The following is a 13,216-nucleotide window of genomic DNA, read 5'->3' as shown; positions in this document are numbered from 1 at the left end:
GCATGTGGGATCTAATTCCCTGACCAGGGATCGAACCCAGGTCCCCTGCATTGAGAGCGCAGTCTTAGCCACTGAACCACCAGGGAAGTCCCATCATTAAGCATTTTTATGCACATTCATTTTCTAGCCCTTCATGAGGACTAGAAGCAATGATCCTACAATAACATTGAATACCCTTGGAACAAGGAACACTTAGATAAATGACTGATTACAGGGCTGGGACAGAATGAGCCTGCAAATATTTTGTTGTGCCAGAAAGTAAGTAGTGCTCAAAGAATGATGGGACATGTCAAAAGTACACATGAGCCAGCTTGAAGAGGCTACCACTGGTCAAATCTAGAACAATTTGAAAGTCAACACTCATTGATTAGTCAGTCATTAGTGACAGTAACGACAAATAACCCAGTGAATAAAGTAAGAAAGCAGTTTTAACAGTTTACTCTGTTTCCCCATACCCTTGACAATACTGGATATTAGCACTATTTTACGTTTTGCCAATCAAAGGATAAAAAGTAGTAGCTCACTATTATTATAGGTTTTGAAATCACTGCTTACTAATGAGGAATATTTACTGACCATATGTGTTTATTTCTTCAGGGAATTTTTGATTCATATTCTTTGCCAATATTTCAACTGGATTATCTGTGTTTTTCTTTTTGAGTTTTAGAAACTCTTATATGTTATGAATATTAAGCCTTTGTCTGCTACATATGTTGCAAAATTTTTCTCCCAGTCTTTTGCCTAATTTTAAAATTTTGCCGTAGTATTTTTCAAGGGTAACTGTAACATAATGGTTGAGAGCATGGACCCTGGATCTAGGTTGCATGAGTTCTAGTCCGGGGCTCCACAATATTAGCTGGTCTTGGGCAAAGTATTTAATCTTGTTGTGCCTCAGTTTCCTTATAGTAAAAGGGAAATGATAATAGTGCCTGTATCATAAGATTATTAGGATGCTTAAATGAGTTAAGAGATGTAAAGTGCTTAGAACAGAAACTGTCATATAAAGTGACAAATAACTGCTGGTTATTATACTTCAGGTGGAAAGATTTTTGTGTGTGTGTGTGTGTAGTCAGTCACGGCTTCTTGATTTTCCCTCTTGTGTAGGAAGGTTTTATGTACCCCAAGAATTTAAAAATAAATGTCTTCCAATATTTCCTTGTAGTATTTTAATAGCTTGTTTTCTATGTCAAAATCTATAACAGTATGCCAGGCATTGTGTTGGTTGCTAGGGATACAAGGATAAGCAAGACTGAAGGTCTGTTCCTTGCCCTCCTGGATCTTACAATGTAGTGGAGTAATGGACAAAAACCAAGAAACCAATTAATAAAATGATAAATTAGATAAGCATCATGAAACAAAAACATTATTAATTTTTCTACATACTTATAATCTTACCTCCTCCCCAGAAAGGTTTCTTCTCCTTGTAATGTAGTTTATACTTAGCATGAATAAAGCAAATAGATAAACAACAAGGACCTACTGTATAACACAGGGAACTCTATTCAGTATCCGGTGATAAACCATAATAGAAAAGACTATGAAAAAATATATATATATATAAAACCGATTCACTTTGCTTTACAGCAGAAATTAACACAACATTGTATACTTCGATAAAATTAAAAAAAAAAAGCAAGTAGAAAGAAAAGGGGGGAGAAGGAAATAAGTCTAAACCAGCAGCTTTTGGTAGAGTTCATCCCTTTTCCTCCATCTTTTCCGTCCTATGTCATCTCCACTGTTCTACGTTGTAGTGGAGTTTCCTTGTAACCTTTAAAAAAATTTTTTTCATCAAGATGTAATTGACATATAATATTATATTAATTTCACGTGTACATAATGATTTGATTTTTGTATATATTGTAAAATGATCACCACAATAAGTCTAGTTAATATGCATCACCACACTTAGTTAGAATTTTTTTTCTGGTGACAACTTTTACTTTGTAAACTTTCTTCTTTTTTTCTTTTGGCCACACAGTGCGGCTAGCCACCACGGTGAAAGTGCTGAGTCCTAATCACTGGACTGCCAGGGAACTAACTCCCCCTACCTTGTAACCTTTCAACAGTGCCTTTGCCACTGTCCCCTGAACAAGTTCTTAGGAGCTTGAAGGCTTTGGTGCAGAGCCAAGAAGAAATTACAAATATTGAAGGATAAGGGCTAAAGAAAGGCGTGGACTGGCTCAAAAAGGACATCAGTGACCTTTCAAAGCACAAGAAGCTGAATTTCAAGGCATTGAAATCCATCATTTGTTTCTATGATTATGGATTCTGCTCACCCTTCTAACTCACAGGTCAGTCCTTGGTCTCTGGTTTGAGGGCTGCTCTCCCTCCATTCAACTTTGCAAACAATTTCATTTCCATGAATTGAAATCTCTTCATACCTAGAAATTGAGCCACTACAGTTTCATCAAAGTAGAAATTCTGACCAGATGGGTTCATTCCTCTTCTTTCAAGGATGGGAGGTACTTTATTCTTTTAAGAACAAGCATTCAGGTGGCCAAGTAGGAGAATGGTATAAGGTTTGAATGAATGGGAATGGTGGTTTGTCACAATGTATCAGGGTGGCTGAGCTATTAAAGATCTAGGCTGGGCTTCCCTGGTGGCACAGTGGTTAAGAATCCGCCTGCCAATGCAGGGGACATGGGTTCAAGCCCTGGTCCGGGAAAATCCCACATGCTGCGGGGCAACTAAGCCCGTGCACCACAACTACTGAGCTTGCGCTCTGGAGCCCGCACGCCACAACTACTGAGCCTGCGTGCCACAACTACTGAAGCCTGTGTGCCTAGACCCCGTGCTCCGCAACAAGAGAAGCCACTGCAATGAGAAGCCTGCACACTGCAATGAAGAGTAGCCCCGCTCCCCACAATTAGAGAAAGCCCGCGTGCAACAACGAAGGCCCAACGCAGCCAAAAATAAATTAATTAATTAATTAAAAAAAAAAAGATCTAGGCTATAAGTTCCAGTTGTCATCTATATAATGGAATTCAAATCTACATTCTAGTAAAATCATAGAATACATCTTTACAGCAGGTCTCATGTGCTGTTCTGTGTGTTTTAAATACTCACTTAATTCTCCTAATTCTAAAAGTAAGTACTATTATTATCATCCCCATATTACAAGTAAGGAAACATCCCTTAAGGCCCAGAGAGGTTAAGAGACTTGACAAAGCCATATAACTAGAAAACTGGCAGACCCACTATTCAAACAGACAGTCTGGTTCTAGAATTCTATATACTGCTTAAAAGCTATGCTTACCTCCCCGGAGTGAGTTTTTTCTGTCCTGAAACATTTTTGGTTTTGTCGTTGTTTTTCTTTTATTAAAAAGGAACTGTTTTCCTTTAAGTGACATATAAAAAAGACATCTAGGGTCCACCATTCCTTGAGAATTTTGAGAGGATGAGAAACAAGGGATAGATCAATTTTCTTATGGAGTTGGATAAAGCATCCCAAGAAAAGGTGCTAATGTTTCAGAATTAAGAGTTTTGAGCTTTTTCAAAATCATGGTTTCAGACTTGTGAGGCTGAGGTAATTTTCTGAAAAATTTTTTAACCCGGGAAAGGCAGTGGGGTTGAAGAGGCCATTCTCCCCCGAGTGGGCCACAGTGGGAAAGAGAAAGGAGGCAGTGGACAGTGGCGGATGAGTGCCAAAATGATAACTCACAGGGGTTGGGGGTGGGTGATAGATTTAATCCAGTTTTGTGAATACGCTGTTCAGAATTTTAGCCCATTGCCTCCTGGTGTCATCTCTTGCGTGACTGCCTCGTTTCCTCCCAAATAATTGGAGCCAACTGTAAAAAAGAGAAGAAGCAGGCTGTTTGTGCGGTGGATCACCTGGCTGCTTCGGAAGCATCAGATTCTCACCCCCCGGGAGGGCTCTGAAGAGGCAGCCGGCACGGCACGTGGTTCATGGTCTAAATTCAGCAGCAGTGAAAAGGCAGTGGGGGAGGGGTGGCAGGTGGGTAATGCAGGACTTGGGGAGGAGCTACTGAGCAACCCCGGGATCTGGCTTCCATCGGCATTCCTAGGAAAATCTCTCCATTTGCCCCTTTGGTTTACCTCTTTTCCCCTCAGCTCTTACCCGCTGTCCAATCGGATTTGCGTTTATCTAAAGTCAACCCCCGCTGTCAGACTCAGCCCCTGTTGTCAGCCATCCACCAGGCCAGATGAATCCTGAGTCGTATTTCCAGCCTTGGTCTGGTTGGGGTGATTCACAAAGAAGCCCCAGGGGAGGAGGAGGATGCACTTAGCAGGGTCTATTACTGTCTGTGAAGAGGGCTGAGAAGAAACGCTGCAGCGTGAAGCGCGGGGTGGAGCTTCTGCCCCAGGCTTTCCCTCTTGTGAGTAGCGTTCCTTGAATTAACCCCAAGGAGAACGTCTTTTCATCCATTTTGGTAGAATATCAGAGAAGACTTAATTAAGCTCAGTAAATAACACCTTCAGCTAACACAGCCATTGTTTAGCCAAAGACATCATGTACTTAACCTTTATCTCATATCTTCTTACTCCACGAGAATTTTGCAAATGAAGGAGACTCAGAGTCCAGGAGATTTGCATTTTCATTTCTTTCATTTATTGGTGTAAGTTCCTACAGGGGGAAGGAAACTCATTTACTGAGCACCTAAAAGTGGCTAGATCTGGGGGCTATATTCTTTCTTACACTATTCTATTTAATCTATTTAACCCTTACAACAATGTTAGGAGGGAGTTATATAGGTCTCCCATGTTTTTGGGTGAGCAAACGGAAACACTGAGTGAAGTAACTTGCTAGGGACACACAGCTTTAATGCCGAGGTTGGGATTCAAATCCAGATCTATAAAAATTCCACAATGTATACTTTTCTCAACATACTTTGCTTTATTTAACAGTCATGAAACATTCATTAAGCATCTAAGATATGATTTCACAGGTTGAATTCACAGATGAAAGATGCAGCCCCTGACTTCAAAGAACTCACAGCCTTGTGGAGGAAATCTGCAAGTCAGCAGACAATAGAAATGCAATGTAGAGTGATTAAGTACAATGACAGACTAAGAACAAAGTGTTTAGGAACAAAAAAGGAGCAAGTGACAGGTCCTGCCTGAGGAAGTCCAGGGAAGATGACCTTTAATTAACCAATGTCCATTGCATTCCAGGTCACGTGGAGCATGGGGGTGCACAGGAATAACAGCCAAAATTTTGTGGTGGGCACTGCACTAAATATGCATCATCTATTTCATTTAATCCTTACAGCCTTGATCCTGAGTTGAACTTTGAAAGACAGCAAAAGGAAATGGAGGCACACAGTCTCTTCCAGCCCTCCTCTGCCCATGGTACTACCTCTAGGCTGTTAGGAGAAGATAATGAGAGCCTTGAATAGTGAGACATAACCTGGAGCAAAGGCCTCATTCTGGGCCTGAGGGCAGGCAGATGAGACAAAGGCTCTTTTGCTACTCATGCTGCAGTCCTAGCGACTAGCAAGGGAGGGCCAGTGTCCAAAGTGGCTTTCACTATAGTGTCAAAAGTCCAGGAAGCCTATCCCCTTTGTGGTCTGAAGGATATTAAAATTCACTCCAGCTTGCCCCAGATACACCCCTGCCGTGCCTAGCCTGCCTGCCAAAAACCAACCAGCCTTGATGATCTTGCCTGCTTTGCCCTACCCTTCTAGATTGTTCCCTTGTGTTCTCTCGGGAAATGTCACCTCAAGCTGTGCTTCCATTGTGTCCTTTACTCAATGAAGTACTCAAAGCAGAGACGTTATTTTCAAAACTGTCCCCGTCCAACCAGAGTCACCACATAAGAGCCCTAGTTGGGTTCCCAGAACTTGGATGTCACATTGATAATAATAACTAAATTCAATTGAGAACTTACCAGAAGCCAGACTCTGTTAGGAGTATGACCCACTTCACTTAATCCTTAAGCCAACACCAGGTGGTATTATTACCCTTATCATTTTACAAATGAAGAAATTGAAGCTCAGAGAGGTTCAGAAACTTGCCCAAGGACAAATGACCTGAGATGGAGATGGAATGGGAACCTGGAATCTGTTTCATTCCATAGCTGACCTATGCTGTTTTCAGTGTCTGAGATGAAACTAGGAAATGTCAACACATAATGCATGAGGCATCTACAGCCAACCTTCAACATGGTCTGTAAATCTATAGTCGAGGAGACTTAGGAACACTCAAGCCCATGAAAGAAATTTAATTGATTAATACCAACATAGTATTATTCAGACAGGTAAGGTGATACTTCAGTATACCGGGGTCCCTTTTAAGGAGATACTTTAAAATTTGGGGGCTTCCCTGGGGGTACAGTGGTTAAGAATCCGCCTGCCAATGCAGGGGACACAGGTTCAGGCCCTGGTCCGGGAAGATCCCACATGCTGGGGAGCAACTAAGCCTGTGCGCTGCAACTACTGAGCCTGCACTCTAGAGCCCGTGAGCCACAACTACTGAGCCTGCGTGCTGCAACTACTGAAGCCTGAATGCCTAGAGCCTGTACTCCAAAACAAACAAGAGAAGACAGCACAATGAGAAGCCCGCGCACCACAACGAGGAGTAGCCCCCGCTTGCTGCAACTAGGGAAAACCTGCATGCAGCACATAGCCAAAAATAAAATAAAAATTAAATTAATCATGTAAGAAAAATATTATTTGTCCACCAACACTTTTTTTTTTTTTTTTTTGGCTGAGAGGCATGCGGAATCTTAGTTCCCTGACTATGGATCAAGCCCATGTCCCCTGCAGTGGAAGCACAGAGTCCTAACCAATGGACTGCCAGGGAAGTCCCCCCACCAACACATTTACAACATTTTAAATGTTATTAACGGTAAATACACACGGTTAAATGTATTTTAACCGTGTGTATTTAAGGTGTGTTGAAATTTAAATGGAAATATAATCGTATGTCAAAAAGGACACCTGTAACTTGATGCTTGGGATTCTTATGGTTTACTTATTTAAGAATTTTTGCATCTTATATTTCTAAAAAAATCAACTATTTATATTGTGTTTCTAATTAGTCATCTTAAGAGAAAATATTACGTTTCTAAGAGCTAAAGAGTGACCTTTTTGGGCTATTATTAGTAAGCACCTTTCAAATAACATTTATGAATATAGGTAGTCTTTTTTTTTTTTTTTTTTTGCTGTACGCGGGCCTCTCACTGTCGTGGCCTCTTCCGTTGCAAAGCACAGGCTCTGGACGCGCAGGCTCAGCGGCCATGGCTCACGGGCCCAGCCGCTCCACGGCATGTGGTCTCTTCCGGGACCATGGCACGAACCCGTGTCCCCTGCATCGGCAGGCGGACTCTCAACCACTGCGCCACCAAGGAAGCCCGATATAGGTAGTCTTTATTCCCCCATAAATGAATAACAAGCCCAATTGGATATAGTTGTCTCTATGGGCAGGATACCATAGTGTTTAAGGGTATGGAGATAGACTGCCTAGGTATAAATCTTGGTTCCACCACTTAATAAATGTGTGACTCTAAATAAGTAATCTCTCAGTACTTCAATTTCCTCATCTTTAAAAAGGCAGTGAAATAAGAAAAAAAATTACAGGCATACCTGGGAGATATTGTGGGCTTGGTTCCAGACCACTGCAATAAACCCAATACTGCAATAAAGCTACTCATATGACTTTTTGGTTTCCCAGTGCATATAAAAGTTATATTCACACGAGTCTGTAGTCTATTAAGTGTGCAATAGCATTATGTCTAAAAAAATGTACATACCTTAATTTAAAAATTCTAAAAACGCTAACCATCATCTGACAAGGCAGGGTTGCCACAAACCTTCAATTTGTAAAAAGCATAATAAAGAGAAGCACAATAAAACAAGGTATGTCTTATAAGGTTGTGAAAATGAAATGAGTTAATGCATGTAAAGCTCATATGCATATAAAGTCCATTTTAGAAAATCCAGAAATTATAGAAAAATAGAGACAAAACCAGAAATCACCCAATCTCAGTAACTTGATGGGCAGTGGCTAATCCTAGTGGTGCTTCTGTACAAATTAGAAAAGTTGGCCCTTCCTCAAGATGCTTGACTGCCATTAGCCAGGCAGTTATCTAAATGGGGGCACGGTTTAATAATTACACTGGGACATCAGGCATAAAACAAGTGTCCTGAGCAAAATGGGACATTTGGTTACCGTGTCTGTGGATGAAAATGTAGGATGTTTTCAATTTGAGGCTATTACTGGTTGTGTTGAGATGAACAAATTTGTACACAAAGTTTTTTCTGTATTTAGAATTTAGGCTAGATTCCAGCACCTAGCAGGCACACAAAGGGTATTTGTTGAATAAAAATGAATGAATGAAAGGGGGGAAGGACTGGAGGGATAGGCAGAATGAGATGGAAGGAATAGAAAGGAGAGGATGAATTTGCTAAATAGTATGCTACATTATTTTCCAAAAGGGTTATATCAGTAGTGGCTGTTTCAATTTGTGTTAACATATTTTTTTTAATTTTTAAATTTAATTAATTTATTTATTTAATTTTGGCCGCACTGCGCAGCTTGTGGGATCTTAGTTCCCTGACTAGGATTGAACCCAGGCCCCTGGTAGTGAAAGCACAGAGTCCTAACCACTGGACTACCAGGGAAGTCCCCAATTTGTGTTAACTTAGATGAAAAATGGCATCTCATTATTATTTGCATTTCTGTAATTATCAGTGAAGATGAATATTTTCCATATGCTTATTCATTTATTTTGGCTGTTTTTTATTGTGATTTTATGAAATTATATAAATTCTTTATAAAGATATTAACCACTTATAATTTTTCTTTGCAATTATTTTTTCAGTTTAACTTTTAATTTTTGTCTTTTTTTTTCATATGGTGATTTCCAACCTTCATGCAGGGAAATTTATTGATATTTTGTTTTGTAATTTATTTTTATCATATTAAATCTTAGAAATTTCTCTTCCTGACAAAGATCTGATATTCACTTCTATTTTTTTCTCATTATTTCTTTCAGGATTTGATTTTAAAATATATTTACCTCTTTAATGCATCTACCTGGAATTAGTTTGGTAACTTTCTTTTTGTAAGCTAGTTATTTTAATATCATTTGTTGACTATTCGTTTCTCATTGATTTCTGATGTCCCCTTATGGTAAAAATTCATATATATGGGATCTGTCTCTGGGCTATCTTCCTCCATTTGGTAATTCTTTAAATTCTAACTTTTTTTTGATGTTTAAAATCAATCCAGGAAAAGAATATGAAAAAGAATATATGTATATATATAACTGAATCATTTTGCTGTACACCATAAAGTAACACAACATTGTAAATCGACTATACTTCAATTAAAAAAGAAATCAATCCAAGTGGTCAATTTAGCTTCAGTCAGAGTGATAACTGCCTTCAAAACTATAGTACCTGTGTGGAGAAAGCCTGGAAGGACACTTAGTTGACTGTGGGGGTGAGAGGTGATCAAGATCAGGTAGAACATCATAATCACTTGAAGCCAAGACTCCCCACCCTCCCCCCATAAACAGATAGAGAAATAAATAAATAAATGTTCTACAAAACACAGCATGTTTTCCCTTAACAAAGGAAAGCCATAACAGAGTGAGACACTTCAGTTAATCCAATATTTGTTATTGAGAGAGGTGATCTAGATTCTGATTAGATCTGCTGGAAGATTTACCCAGGTATTGAGACCAAGCCTTCCAATAGGTTATTTGCTTGGAGGCTCAATAACAATAGAGTGACGGAGTGTGCGCAGCTAGCTGCTTTCCAAGGAGATGGAGGAAGGGGCATGGCTACTGAGACACCTAGTGGTGAGGATCTTTACTGCATCGTTAGAGTTTGCCAGCTGGGCCCTTCTAGGAACCCCTTATTACCAAGGAGGGTGGGTTTGGGGAGCTTAGGTGCCCTCTTTTCTGCTCCAAAATAACTTGAGGCCTCTATTGTTTACGTGAAGCTACAGAGATAAGTGCTGATAGATCCGGAAACTGAATGGCCTCTGCAAAGTTGGATCTGTGAAGCTAAATTAACACAAATTAAGCTGACCAACATGGTAACTCAGGTCCTGGGATAGAGTTGAAGACATAAATTTAGCCAATTCAATTAATATTCATTAGGGAGCAGCAATGTGTTTCATCAAGGATATTATCTCCATCCCCTACCTTCTACGCCTCATAAAAAGTCAAACCAGAGGATAATTATACTTTCTATTTATTGAAATTATAGTTTGAATTGTAAGTTCACCAATATTCAGAATATTACAGGCTGAAGATTGTTCTACATGCGATTCAGCATAATTTTCCACACATTTGAACTAGGGAGTTATGTTTAATATCTGAAATTAGTCATTTATGACTAGGGGCATTCTTCAGTGGTTCAGGAAAGGGAGATTAATGGATTTGTTAATTCACTCATTTATTCATTCATTCAAAAATATATTGAGTATCCACCACCAGGTTGCAGGGATTTGGTGGTTAAGAAAATCTCAGTCATTGCCCTCATGAGCTTACAGACTAGAGGGTACAATTTAGAAACTCTGTACAATACAGTGGGATGAGTGTTATGAGAGTACAAGTACAGGGTGCCAATCAAATGAAGCAACTTTGTCTTTCTTTGGGGTCACAGATAGCCTTCAGAGAAGGGTAGGTATAAGTCAAGTCCTAAAATATGGATAGGAGCTAACCAAAAAGTGGTAAGAAGGTAGCTAGGGAAAGATTATTTCAGGTGAGAGCAAGTTAAAAGAACTAAAAGGCAGCCAGTGTGACTGCGACAAAGAATGCAAGAGGGAGAGATGACTGGAGAGAAATGTGATGGCCAGGAAATGGAGGTTCACCTTGGGAACTTAAGAGTTTGTATTTTTCTCCTTTGGGCAATACAAAGACAACAAGGAGTTTTAAAGAGAGGAGTAAGAAGCATCAGATTTGCTTTTTTAAAAGATAATTTTGATTGCTGCCTGGAAAATAGAAAGAAAGAGGGCAATTGTGACACCATTTTTTTTTTTTTTTTTTTTTTTTTTTTGTGGTACGCGGGCCTCTCATTGCTGTGGCCCCACCTGTTGCGGAGCACAGGCTCCGGACGCGCAGGCTCAGCGGCCATGGCTCACGGGCCCAGCCACTCCGCGGCATGTGGGATCTTCCCGGACCAGGGCACGAACCCATGTCCCCTGCATCGGCAGGCGGACTCTCAACCACTGCGCCACCAGGGAAGCCCTGTGACACCATTTTTAGGAAGCTTTTGCAAAGGTCTAGGTGTGAAATCATGTTACCATGATAGCTTGGATTACAGTGGTGGTGGTTTTTCAATCTGTAAAATGGGTAAAACAATACTATCAATCTCAGCATTGTAATGAGGATTCAATATAAAGTACTTGCTGCAGTATCTAGCATATAGTAAATGATCAATTAATTTTGGTTATTGTGGGACTTCCCTGGTGGTCCAATGGGTAAGACTCCGCGCTTCCAACGCAAGGGGTCCAGGTTCAATCCCTGGTCGGTGAACTAGATCCCGCATGCATGCTGCAACTAAGAGTTCGCATGCCACCACTAAGAAGCCCACATGCCACAACTAAGACCCGGTGCAGCCAAAATAAATAAATAAATATTTAAAAAATTTTTGGCTATTGTTATAATGTTGGCTATTATTTGAGGCAGATATTTCTTATCATACTAAAGAATTTTCCTTCTGGTACACACACTAAACTTTTAACAATAGGGTGTGAGTGAGTGAATGAGGATTGGATTTTACACTAGAAACATATTCATTACTTGAATCCTTTATAGTTAATGTACTACTCATGTAATTTTTTAAAATTAATAACTAAGCATGTAATTGAACCTAAGAGTCAATATCCAGAATGAAAGAGGAAAAGGTATAGCAGAATGGCTAAGAGCCTGAAATTTAGTCAGAGAGATCTAGATTCAAATCCCAGCTCTATCATTAGCTGTGTAACTCTGGGAAAGTTATTTAGCTTCTGTAAACCCCAGTTTCCTCATCTGTAAAATGGGAATAATTATAGTATCTAGATCATAGCATTGTTTTGAAGATTGAGATAATGGAGTGCCTGGTACAAAGTAAATGGTCACTAAGTGGCAGCTATTCCATTATGTGAAATGGAGGAAATAAGCACATTTCCACTTCCAGAGGTGACTGGTATAATCTGAACACTTCTTCACCCAATAAAATAATAAAGATTTTTTATAAGAATTATCCTCCTGTTCCAAATTTTAAAAAAATTCAAAAGTCAGTGAGTGTTGAATTTTATCAAATGCCTTTTTCTCATCCAAATGCTTTTTCTTATTTGATTTATTGATGGGATGTATTAGCTTAATACTTTTCCTCTAAAATCTTAATCACTTTCCTAATATTAAGACATTCCAGGACTTCCCTGGTGGTGCAGTGGTTAAGAATCTGCCTGCCAATGCAGGGGACGCGGGTTCAAGCCCTGGTCCAGGAAGATCCCACATGCCACGGAGAAACTAAGCCCGTGCACCACAGCTACTGAGCCTGCGCTCTAGAGCCTGCGTGCCACAACTACTGAGCCCAAGTGCCTAGAGACCGTGCTCTGCAAGAACAGAAGACACCGCAACAAGAAACCCGTGCAACACAACGAAGAGTAGCTCCTGCTCCCTGCAACTAGAGAAAGCCCATACACAGCAATGAAGACCCAACACAGCCAAAAATAAATAAGCAAAATTTTTAAAAAAGAATAAAATACAGTACAAATCAACGTATCCATGAAACAAAAACAGACTCACAGATATAGAGAACAGACTTGTGGTTGCCAAGGCGGGGTGGGTAGGGGAGGGAAGGAATGGGAGTTTGGGATTAGCAGAGGCAAAGTATTATATATAGGATGGATAAACAACAAGGTCCTGCTGTATAGCACAGGGAACTATATTCAATATTCTGTGACAAACCACAAAAGAATGTGAAAAAGAATATATTATATATATATGTATATAACTGACTTTGTTGTACACCAGAAATTAATACAACATTGTAAATCAACTATACTTCAATAAGCTTTATATAAAAAAAAATAAAAGTCATTACAAACCTTGCCTCTTCAAGAAGAATACACTATCCAGACTTTTTTTTTTCTTGCGGTACACGGGCCTCTCACTGTTGTGGCTTCTCCCGTTGCGGAGCACAGGCTCTGGACACGCAGGCCCAGCAGCCATGGCTCACAGGCCCAGCCGCTCCGTAGCACGTGGGATCTTCCCGGACCGGGGCACGAACCCGTGTCCCCTGCATCGGCAGGCGGA

This window comes from Delphinus delphis, chromosome 1 (genome assembly GCF_949987515.2).
Source record: "Delphinus delphis chromosome 1, mDelDel1.2, whole genome shotgun sequence".
Taxonomy (NCBI): Eukaryota; Metazoa; Chordata; class Mammalia; order Artiodactyla; family Delphinidae; genus Delphinus; species Delphinus delphis.
This window is presented reverse-complemented; position numbering follows the sequence as displayed.